Source organism: Schistocerca piceifrons, chromosome 8 (genome assembly GCF_021461385.2).
Source record: "Schistocerca piceifrons isolate TAMUIC-IGC-003096 chromosome 8, iqSchPice1.1, whole genome shotgun sequence".
Classification (NCBI taxonomy): domain Eukaryota; kingdom Metazoa; phylum Arthropoda; class Insecta; order Orthoptera; family Acrididae; genus Schistocerca; species Schistocerca piceifrons.
The window spans coordinates 247,082,049-247,093,636 of NC_060145.1; the positions used below are offsets into that span (position 1 = coordinate 247,082,049).

The window sequence follows — 11,588 nt, forward strand, 5'->3', positions numbered from 1 at the left end:
GGGTGACTTATTATGCCGGAAGTCTTTGGCCGCCAATGGTGACGGTTTTTATACGAAGTTCAAGCGATGGTGGGGTTCGAACCCAGGATCGAGGACGCTACCCCTACTTGGCACTTACTTTCTAGAGGTGAGCAAATGCAAGAAGCAAGAAGTGTATAAATGTGATACGTACATGATCGACCACATAAAAGGAACACAGGAAATAATACATACAAACCCTACAAAGCGAAAAAGCACTTTCTCCTTGCTACAGTCTTAGCAGATGTTCTGAAATGGGCCCCAACTGTATTCTGCATAGCTTGGTCAAATTACTAACGTGGGTTTTCGTGTTCATAGGCGTCAATTACACATTTGGCCTTATTTTGTTATTATAGTATTTGTGTACATTACTTTTCAAGCTCTCTACCCCAATAGCGGTAAACGGGTCAATTTTATAAAATTAATGGTTATCTCATTGAACTAGTGAACTACGAGGAAATATTGAGATGAAAATTTGATTGTTATTTCAAACGTTCCTGCAAAGCGTCCTAATGAATGGTACTAGCATTCATATAAATGAGAAATACACTTAAAAGACACAGACCAAACATCTGCATGAATCACCAACAATCAAAAACTGAAGAGTTGCCGCCATTCTGGCTGTACCACACATCCAGTCTTTCATTGCGGTAAGGTCTTATCAATTCTCGGACGAATTGTTTCTACGGGATATTAAAAATCGTGTTACAACAGTATGGAAAATGTATGCATCTGTTCATGAGTTAAAGTTTTACGAATTCCTCACTTAAAAAAGAATGGTGCTCAATCTTTCTTTTCCTTGTTAACTTTTTACCTTGTGGAGTGCAGAAACAGGATAGCCACTCTCACTTCCACTAACTCGTGCTTGCCCGTCTGGCTGCTATTTTGTGGCCCGTGTGAACAGTTCTGGGCGGAAATGTACAGCCGCAAATATTGCCGGTTAACAGAGGCCAGAAATGATGGTGAACACGTGGCTACAATCCCTTTGGGCGGTAACGATAGCCCGTCACAGTGCCGAGCAATATGTTGGAAATTAAAATTTCTATCGCCTCGGCTTGCCAGAGCTTCATGAGGACGCATCCTGTAATAAGGTAAGTTGTTGGCCTTCGCAAGTAGAACGCTGTAGACATCCACCATTGCGACAGAGTACAAAACATATCACAGCAGCGACTCATTGTTGTTTGTAACTTGTTACTGCTTTTGTACTACTATGAATAACATGATGAAAGTATTTCTACAGCTACGGAAGATATACGGGACTGACAATACACTCAGACTTCAAGGAAACGAGGTCTACCAAATTCCTGAGAAGACAGATGGGGACATGTACGAATGTTACCGAACCGTTAGTTCATGGAAGTCGTGGATACAAAATGCGTACACAGATTACTAGCGGAGACTGTGGTATAAGCGGACTTCGGTGAAAATCAGTTTGGGGTTAGAAGAAGTGTACAAATACGGGGTTTCTGGAAGCACTTAAATAGATTTGGTTAGTGGCATACTTATGGTGATACCATGTTACAGGTTCTTCACCAGTGTTAGTGCAGAGTAATGTCTAGGAAACATTGCAAGATCTCAGGTCAATATAGGCGCAAACGTGAAATGCTGCTACATTTATAACCGTTATAGCCCCCCCCCCCCCCCAACTGTTGAACACAAGCGCGCAATCGAGCGTGCATTGTGTTGTACAGGTGCCGGATGTCAGTTTGTGAGATGGAGTTGTAAGCCTGTAGCATTTGGTCGGTCCATAGAGAGACGGTTAATGGTGTTTGTGGATGACGTTAGAGCAGATGTCAGATGATCTCCCACATGTGCTCGATTACAAAATGGTTCAAATGGCTCTGAGCACTATGGGACTCAACATCGGAGGTCATCAGTCCCCTATAACTTAGAACTACTTAAACCTAACTAACCTAAAGACATCACACACATCCATGCCCGAGGCAGGATTCGAACCTGCGACCGTAGCGGTCGCAGGTTCCAGACTGAAGCGCCTAGAACCGCTCGGCCACACCGGCCGGCTGCTCGATTACAGACAGAACTTGTGTTCGAGTAGGTCAACGCAACCTGTCGACAAGCTGCAGAGCACGCTGGGTTACAACAGTGATTATGTCGGCGAGCTTTATCCTGTCGGAAAACACTCTCTGGAATGCTGTTCATGAATAGCAGCACAGAAGGTCGAATCACCAGACTGACTTGAGACTAGCAGTCATGGTGCAGTCGATGTGCCATCTTGTAGGGCGGGCAACCACAGCCATACTTCGACATTTTTCCGAAGAAAATTCGGCACTGGCTGTATCAATGATTTTTATTAAATCTGCGACCGGTTTCGCACCACTTATCGGCGCAGTGCCTGAGGATTTAATAAAAATCATTGATACAGCCAGTGGGGAATTTTCTTTGGAAAAAGGTGTCATTACTCAGAGTGTAGGTCAAGTGCGTCTATCTGGCAGACAAGTTGATTGCAGGTCGTCAACGGGCCTCTTTCTGACCCAATCAAGGCCTTCACTGGCATCGAGGAAGAGCCAACAGTCACCAGAAAGCTCAACAGTCCTCCATTCTGCCTTCCTACGAGATACTGCTTGACATCATTGAAGTCGCAAATTGCGTGGACCTGTTCTTGAAGTAATCGATCTGTAACAGTTCGTTGTGTCACTGTGGTGCCAACTGGTGCTGAAATAGCTGCTGCAGATGCAGTGCGGTGCCACAGAGCCTTATGCCGAACACAATAGTCTTCTCTCTCGGTAGTGGCTTGTTACTGTCCGCAGTCTAGTCTTCTTGCCACCGCACATTCCCGTGCCCACCGCTGCCAGCAGTCATGTCCAGTGGCTACATTCCTACAAAGACTTACTGCAATACCGCAGAAGTAACCTCCAGCTTCCCGTAGAGCCATAACACGAGGATTCTCTGTCGCCTTAAAGGCCATCTTGACTCACGTCAGCTCGCCATGTCCACTCTCAAAGGTAACTAACGCTCACAACCGTTGCAGAGTGTATTTAAAGTATACCTGATTTGCATCCTCATGGTGACGCTGCTCTTGACATTCTTATGCGGTTGACGTGAAATTGGATTAGACATCACCTTTTAGGTGTAGAAACACGCCTAGCAACTTTCTTTTAGGTCGCGAAACTCCTTCTAGGTGCTGCGATTTTTTTCCTTCAGTGTAGGGGAGCTCAGGGCAATGTGGTAACCTTAAAAGAGAAAGCACTACATTTGACATATCATTCAGACTTACTGTCTCTAACTTCATCACTGGAACTGTTGATGTATATATACATATACTGAAATAATTGTTTACCAGTGTTACACACATAGACACATTTACGTTAATAAGATAATTTGAGCGTCTGCGCAGTGATCATTTTGCCCCAGGACCCTAGGTAATGTGGTCCCTTGGTGAAACAATGCAAATAATATTAAATAATTGATTCTACGCTTAAAGGAAACCATACTTCAGTGAAGTAATTAATTTTAGTACATATATACTCTACATATGCCTATAAGAGTTACTAAGTGAAGTGAAAACTTTGTCGCTAACAGATCTAAAATCAACTTTTTGAAATTGACATAAAGCAACTTTTTGAAATTAACATTTTTATACACCATTTCCTAAGGGAAATGAAGTAATAGTTGCATGAGTCTGCTTCCTATATTTGCTTATGCTAAAATCACGTGTGAAATCGTTGTAGTCATCGTCAACTCCCATAAGAGTCTTCAAGAGACTATTCACAACAAGATGAACAACGTTGGCCTACCCATTCTTCAGCACTTGTCGACCATCTGTAATTGCATTCAGCGTCATCTTCTTCATTTCCACCCTCGCTGCTTGTATCCTCCCTAACAGACGCCTTCCTCCTCATGGTGCTAGTCTCTCCTTGCTTATCGAAAGCAGCAAGCTTCCTCCGCGCTCTTTTTGTTGTGCTCGGCACATTCTTCTTCATTTCGTTTTCCTTTTGTTTTGCTGCTTTCTAATTCTTCTCTCAGTCAGCTGTTGCTTACATGGGCTGCTTGCTACGATAACAGCTCAGCCCCTTTTCCTCTCCTGCGAACGAATGTCAACGGATTTGGGTTGTGGGCTGCGGTGACACTGGACATGGAATATGTGGTGCATTATCAGAGGATGTAGAGGGAACTGGTTAAGTTTCCAGGATTTCTGAATACGAAAACATAGACCTATATTCAGAAATAAGAGGTCTGTCAGTAGGCAAACAGGCACAAAAATCTGCTTCTTAAGAACTATCAGGGTTAAAAGGACAAATGCCACATTTTTTAAACCCATCAGTTTCTGTTACAGTATCTGCCGCCCGCAGACACGCTTCGCGAAAAGATCTGCTCACTTCTTATTGGATCACTTCTGGTCCATGATTGTTGTGGAGAGACTTCTCTGTAGCAGACTGCAGTCAAGTCTTCGTAGGAAGCCCTTGAGCTACGAAATCACGACGTCCAGAAACATATGACCTCAGTATACCTATACCGATTATTTTTTAGAGGTGTCTATGAGTCCTGAAGATGGCATAATGAACTGCTGAAACTTGTTGCGAAAATCAGATAAATTAGCATCCCAATTGTGCGGCTTTTTGTCGAATTTCACGTTAAAAAGTGTGTCTCATCGACGTTAAAGATTGGATGAGGCAGATGGTTTTCATCGTTGCGGGTTTTTAATACGGAGAAAAATTTACCTACATCAAGCTTGTTAAAGGCCTGAGCTCCAGCGACAGATTTCGCTTCAGGCGATTCCAGTGTCAGTTCTATCCATAGAACGAGTCTTACTCAACAAGATCTGATTCCTTGTTGGAAGGATGTTCGGTTTTCTCGGCCAGTTGAAAAGCAAAACTTCTGACAACTCTAACTGCAAAGCCAAAGCACGTGGTTTCCATTTTCAAAAGATAGTCTGTAAGTTCATTCTCCTGTTCTGGAGTGAAAAGAGGTCGCTTGGAACAAAGAACTTTTTTAGTCTTCTGTTGCGTCTTGATTTAAGTTGTGAACTCGTCTCACAGTGCCATTCTGAGAATACGAAATATTTTACTTGCTTTCTTTCAGTCAGGCCAACGGCCTTGCCTCGGTGGTAACACCGGTTCCCGTCAGATCACCGAAGTTAAGCGCAGTCGGCTTGGGCTAGCAACTGGATGGGTGACCGTCCGGTCTGCTGAGCGCTGTTGGCGAATTGGGTGCATTCAGCCCTTGTAAAGCAAACTGAGGAGCTATTTGACCGACAAGTAGAGGCTCCGGTCTCGAAAACTGACAACGGCCGGGAGGCAGGTGCAATGACCACATGCCGCTCCGTATCCACATCCAGTGACGTCCTTGGGCTGAGAGGATGACACGACGGCCAGTCGGTACCGTTGGGTCTTCCCAGGCCTGTTCGGACGGAGAGACGGAGTTTCTTCCAGCCCATTCCACCACTTCGCAATGCTTTAACAGCCTAGTTGTGAAGTTTTGCGCGCTTTTGGCCAAGAGTGACCTGCGAGACAAAACTTGAGTCATACGTTTGAGTGTGTTTGGGCAGAGCGATCTCCTCTAAGAAAAGCGCGACTATTTTGCCCCAGTCTCTCTCAGGCTAGATTAATATGATTACAGGATGCCTAACACATTTTAAAAACTTGAAACACAGAGCTGACTTAATCAAAATACTTACTATAAATAATAATTCTCCCAAGTAAACCGAATTTAATGATAGAATAAATTCTTCACAAAATCGATTTTTTGCATTACCTTCAAACAATACAACCAATCGCCTCGCGGAACTTTCAACGGACGCTTGAAACATGAACAGGATATAGTATAAAATTCCGCCGAGAGTTAGCAGCGCATTTGGTAAGATATTACAGGGCACCACGCGACATCGGCGAATCACTATACACGGGTCTTCCCTGTATATATGCTTATATCCGCCCGGAGAAGATGGTTACATAGATTTTTACTGGAAAGCTTGTAGCTCATCACTAGCCACCCTGAACTCTTGATGAGTATGTTTAATGTATGCTGCAAAGTACTCCATACGTTTTCCAAAAGAAAAATATATAGTCTCAACATGAAGATTCTTTTTCTTCCTAGGGTCCACTGACGGCTCACCTGAACAAGTTTTTGTGTCAACACGAAATGATGCACAGCAGTTTGTTATGTTATTCGTAAACCTAATTTCCAGCATACACCTATGACATAAAATGTCATATATTTGTTCGTCTTTCTTTCCAGTTTTTGCACAGATCGTAATTGTCATCCATACACTGCTAGCGACGTGAACGCAATAAAATAGGTATCTCAAGCCACATGAATAGAAGCTACATCAGTTTCTACTTTTAGAGTAAGACTGAAACTAACACAGACTGAGTGGCACACAAATTGGGTAAGAGCGTTCCTTCTAGCTAAAACAGCTTCGTCCGAAATAGAAAACAGCAAATCGCCACTGTTAATAATGCTGTTTATTCACAGAAATAGCGCTGTTACTGTTTGGGACCGACGATATCTTCTTGAGATGGCTGTCCACTTTCAGATGCAAATTTTCTTATGTTTATAAGGGCATGTAAACGTGATTATCCGTCTGATGGGTTCGAAACAGGTGACGCCGCTGTTTGTGGGAATAAAAGTATTATTAATAGTGGCTGCTTGCTGTTTTGTACTTTTCAAGGATCAGTCTGTATTTTCTACACAGCCACGGTTGCAAAATTTCAGTTTTCGCCAAAACAGCATAGACCCAAAATATTTTGCCATATGACTTCAAGCAGATGAAGTAGACGATTGTCATATCTTGAAACTCTCATGCCGTTACTCACCTGCTGAAGAAAATAATGCCTCATAGGAATTGGTAGGAAGCTAAAAGCTATCGAGTGGGCATTCTAGATATCGTCAGACTGGGCAAAAGAAATATTTTCTAATTACCTCGGTCTCGACGTTATTTTAAATCGTAGTCCATCGCTCTTTTATTTTTTATTACTTAAAGATACACTCAAAGTGGGAAGCAGCTGATGAGAAAGGTGTGACAAAGATATTACGAAACACGTTAAGGGAAATCTGACGCTATGAAGCCAGAGGTAAAACATGGGTCTGCAGAAGTACACGAAAAAGATTGATTTTAATATTGTCACTTTCTCTTTCTATAAACGAAAGCTGCTGAATTTCTTTACTCGTCATAATTCTCTTCCGAAATAGTTTGAAGTGTAACGTGATACATATGCAATAACGAATTTTCTTACTTTCTGCTATTATGCGAGCTCTTATCTGATTTTGCTCTTACCTGCCTCTTCTTAACGAGCTCGATTGTTTTGATATTTCTCTAAATTTTAGCATCTATACGTATGTGCAAGAGCAAATAATGTGTTTTCCCCTATGGCTATAAAGCAGTTTAATTAACTTGAAAAAAAGATGAAAAACAGATTAAAATTCTGAAAACTACTTTTGGCAAGAAACGAAAAGTCAGTTTGAAGCATAAGACGGTACATACTGTATTGCTACAGCATAGGATACCACACCCAAGACATTTTATTGACCTCATCAATAAGCTGAAATGAACGTAACGCGCTAAATTGAATCAACTGTTGGTGACGATGTCAAAACCGAAGGGAAAAAGATTTCTCCTAAGGATCACACGTAGAACCGAGATTTGTCTCTTGTGCGCAAACCTCCTCTTGGACTTAACCATTGCGTTCACAGCTACTTCAAGGCTTACGTAAAGAGTGGTGCAGCCTGTCAGCGCAAATATTTAGCTACCTGTCTTGAAGTCATGCATAGAAGGAGACGCTCACAAGGCCACGTACTCAACGCGTAGTACACAAGCTCAAGGTTGCAGGAGGATAGCAGGAAAAAAGACCCTTCTAGTTGACAGCGTGATTGGTTCCTCAGTAAATGAGTTATCTCAAGATTACCAACGTAGCTTATTAGAAATTGCCTGGTTCCTAATTTTCATGCTCATTACACCTACATTTACGTACGCGCTCTGCAAACCACCGTACGGCGCGTCGTGGAGGTTACGCTCTACCATTACCAATAATTTCCTTTCCTGTTCCACTCGCAAACCGAGTGACAGAAAAGCAGCTATCTATACACCAGCATACTACCCCCAATATTTACAATGTTTCTGGTCCTTACTCGTAATGTACGTTAGCGCCAGTAGGCACGTTCTTCAGACAGTTTCAAATGCCGGTTCTCCGAATTTTCTCAATAGCGTTCATCGAAAAGAATGTCATTCAGGGAGATAAGACCATTCAGGGATACCCGAAGCATATAATATTTATGTGTTGATCGAACCTACCGGTAACAAGTTCAAAATAGTTCAAATGTCTCTGAGCACTATAGGACTTAACTTCTGAGGTCATCAGTCCCCTAGAATTCAGAGCTACTTAAACTTATCTAACCTAAGAACAGCACACACATGCATGCCCGAGGCAGGATGCGAACCTGCGACCGTAGCGCCTAGAACCGCTCGGCCACCCCGGCCGGCGGTAACAAGTCTAGCAGCCCGCATCTGAACTGCTTTGATGTCTTCCTCTAACCCAAACACTCGAGCTGTACTCAACAATGAGTAGCACTAGTGTTCCACTTGCAGTCTCCTATACAGAAGAACCATATTTGTCTCAAACTCTTACTAAACCGAAGTATCGAAGAATCGTAGAGTACACTATCTCACGTTGTGATGATTAGTCATGATTATTTATATCTTTCTTACAGACTCTACACTTCAGCTTTACCACTGGTTACGCAGAAGAATGTTAATTGCCCTGGTGGAGGCGAAAGAGCAGTGATTTGTGCTTGTCTTGCAAACAGGCTCAACAAACTAGCTAATGTATACTATGTTATCAAAAGTACCCGACCACCCCCAAAAACAAACGTTTTTTCATATTAGGTGCAGTGTGCTGCCACCGACTGCCAGGTACGCCGTATCAGCGACCTCAGAAGTCGTTATACATCGTGAGAGAGAGAAATGGGGCGCTCCGAGGAACTCACGGACTTCGAATGTGGTCAGGTGACAGGGTGTCACTTGTGTCATACGTCTGTACGCGAGATTTCCACATTCCTAAACATCCCTACATCCACTGTTGCCGATGTGACAGTGAAGTGGAAACGTGAAGGGACACGTACAGTACAAAAGCGTACCTGTCGACGTCGTCTGTTTGACAGAGACCGCCGACAGTTGAAGAAGGTTAATGTGTAATAGGCAGACATCTATCCAGACCATCACACACGAATTCCAAACTGCATCAGCATCCATTGCAAGTGTTATGACACTTAGGCGGGAGGTGAGAAAACTTGGTGGATTTCATGGTCGAGCGGATACTCATAAGCCACACATCACGCCCGTAAATGCCAGTAGACGCCTCGCTTGCTGTAAGGAGCCTAAACATTGGACAACTGAACGGTGGAAAAACGTTGTGTGGAGTGGCGAATCACAGCACACAATATGGCGATCCTATGACAAGCTGGGTGTGGGTATGGCGAATGCCCGGTGAAAGTCATCTGCCAGCGTGTGCAGTACCAACAGTAAATTTCGGAGGCAGTGATGTTACGGTGTGGTCGTGTTTTTCATGGAGGGGGTTTACACCCCTTATTGTTTTGCGTGGCTCTATTACAGCACAGGCCTACATTGATGTTTTAAGCAGCTTCTTGCTTCCCACTGTTGATGAGCAATTCGGGGATGGTGATTGAGTCTTTCAACACGATCGAGCATCTGTTCATAATACACAACCTGTGTCGGAGTGGTTACACGACAATAGGATCTCTGTAATGGGCTGGTCTGTACCGAGTTCGGGTCTGAATCCTATAGAAACGTCCAATTCGTGCCAGGCCTCCCCGACTGACATTTACACCTGTCATCATTCCAGCATTTCGTGAAGAGAAGGCTGCCATTCCCCAAGAAATACTCCAGCACTTGATTGAACTTATGCCTACGTGAGCGGAAGCTGTCATCAAGGCTAAGGGTGGGCAACGCCATATTGAATTCCAGCATTACCGAGCGAGGTTACCACGGAATTGTATGTCATTTTCAGCCAGGTGTCTGGATACCTTTGATCAGATAGTGTAGCATATGAAGTCCACATGACATGTAGTGAACTACTCCACGAAACTCTATTTGCACCATGTCTGATACCCGTTATCCACTACAAACTGATGTGTGCCACATCTGTGCATAAACATAAGCGTAAAATCCCATGGTAACATGGAAGTCCAGTGAAGGAAGGATATGTTGTAAATATACTGGCTGTTTCAAAATTCAAGTCACTGCTTTCAGAAGTTGTATGGACACTTAGGTATCACCCTGAACCACACGTCAGTATTAGTTTTCGTGTGTATTTTGTTACTTAACACTTTTATTATTCCCGTCAAAATGTCGACTCAGGCACGGATTTTAGTTGCAATAGGGTCCACAGCCACTTCGACTTGTCTGGTAAAAGTCTACCACACAGGCTGCCACCGAACGTACGAAAACATACCTTTACTCAGCACTGAATACTGAGTTAGGCTGTAGAAGTTGTTCATAAGTTGTACCATATCACATAATAAACTTACTCGGATTATTTTGAAGCATAAATCAAATCACATAAGGACATTAACGTGTTACCAGACTTGACACAGACACAGTTACTCTAACAGGAAGGATTTACGGTACCTCTCAGAAAGTGACAAATCGCCATCATTTCTGTAAAGAGAAATCTAATTTATTATTGACATATTCAACTGACTCTTATGTTCTGAGCGATTGTCGAGAAATAAGAATGAATAGAACTCTAATGATTACTAGTGAGTTATAGAAGTGGTTTTCAACTATTTATTGAAATTCCAGAATCCTAATGCATAAAGGCTACTGTGTGTCTCACAAAAAAAGGGTTTCATAAAATGAAGGGATAGGATGGCAGGACATGTGTTAAGGCATCATGGAATAACGTCCGTGGTACTAAAGGGTACTGCAGAGGGTAGTAACTGTGGTGGAAGACAGAGATTTGAATATATCCAACAAATAATTGAGCACTTAGGTTGCAAATGCTACTCTGAGATGAAGAGGTTACCGCAGAAGAGGAATTATTTGCGGACCGCTTCAAAACAGTCAGACGAAGACCGACGACTCAAAAAAACACCATCTTACAATGAGCAGTGACAACAGACATCCAGAAGTGAAATAGCAACCGAAAATTATTTTACGACAACTAACTCCATTTACTTCGTAATACATGGCGAAACGTATGGCACCAAGTATTTAGACAATTAGGTTCCTTCGATACCAAGCACCGAAATGCACAGTTAAAAGTGTAATGCAATGTAGGACAAACGGTCAAAGCTACTTAGTAATACCAAAAATGTTTCCTCATTTCCAATAACACATGCGTCACGAGTTGCTAGAAAAGTCAGTGAAGATGGCAATTCCGTACTGAGGTGGTATTATAATTACTGATTTCTCGAAACATCTTCGAGCCTTAGTCACCACTCTGACTCAATCGATTTCGCAAGGATCTCCGTCCTGTTTCAGATAACCTACAGGTTACAGTAATTTCCTCACAAGCGTGCATTCACAGCATACCTTACATGTGCACAGAAAGATTCCTCAAAGGTTGAGGTCGTGTCAGGAGTCTTTGGAGTTCTCT

At 42.9% G+C, this 11,588-nt stretch overlaps 1 pseudogene; it reads left to right on the forward strand.

The window, feature by feature from the left end:
* Positions 1 to 5,062: 5,062 nt before the first annotated feature.
* On the forward strand, positions 5,063 to 5,180 carry LOC124712674 (annotated as a pseudogene).
* Positions 5,181 to 11,588: the final 6,408 nt, after the last annotated feature.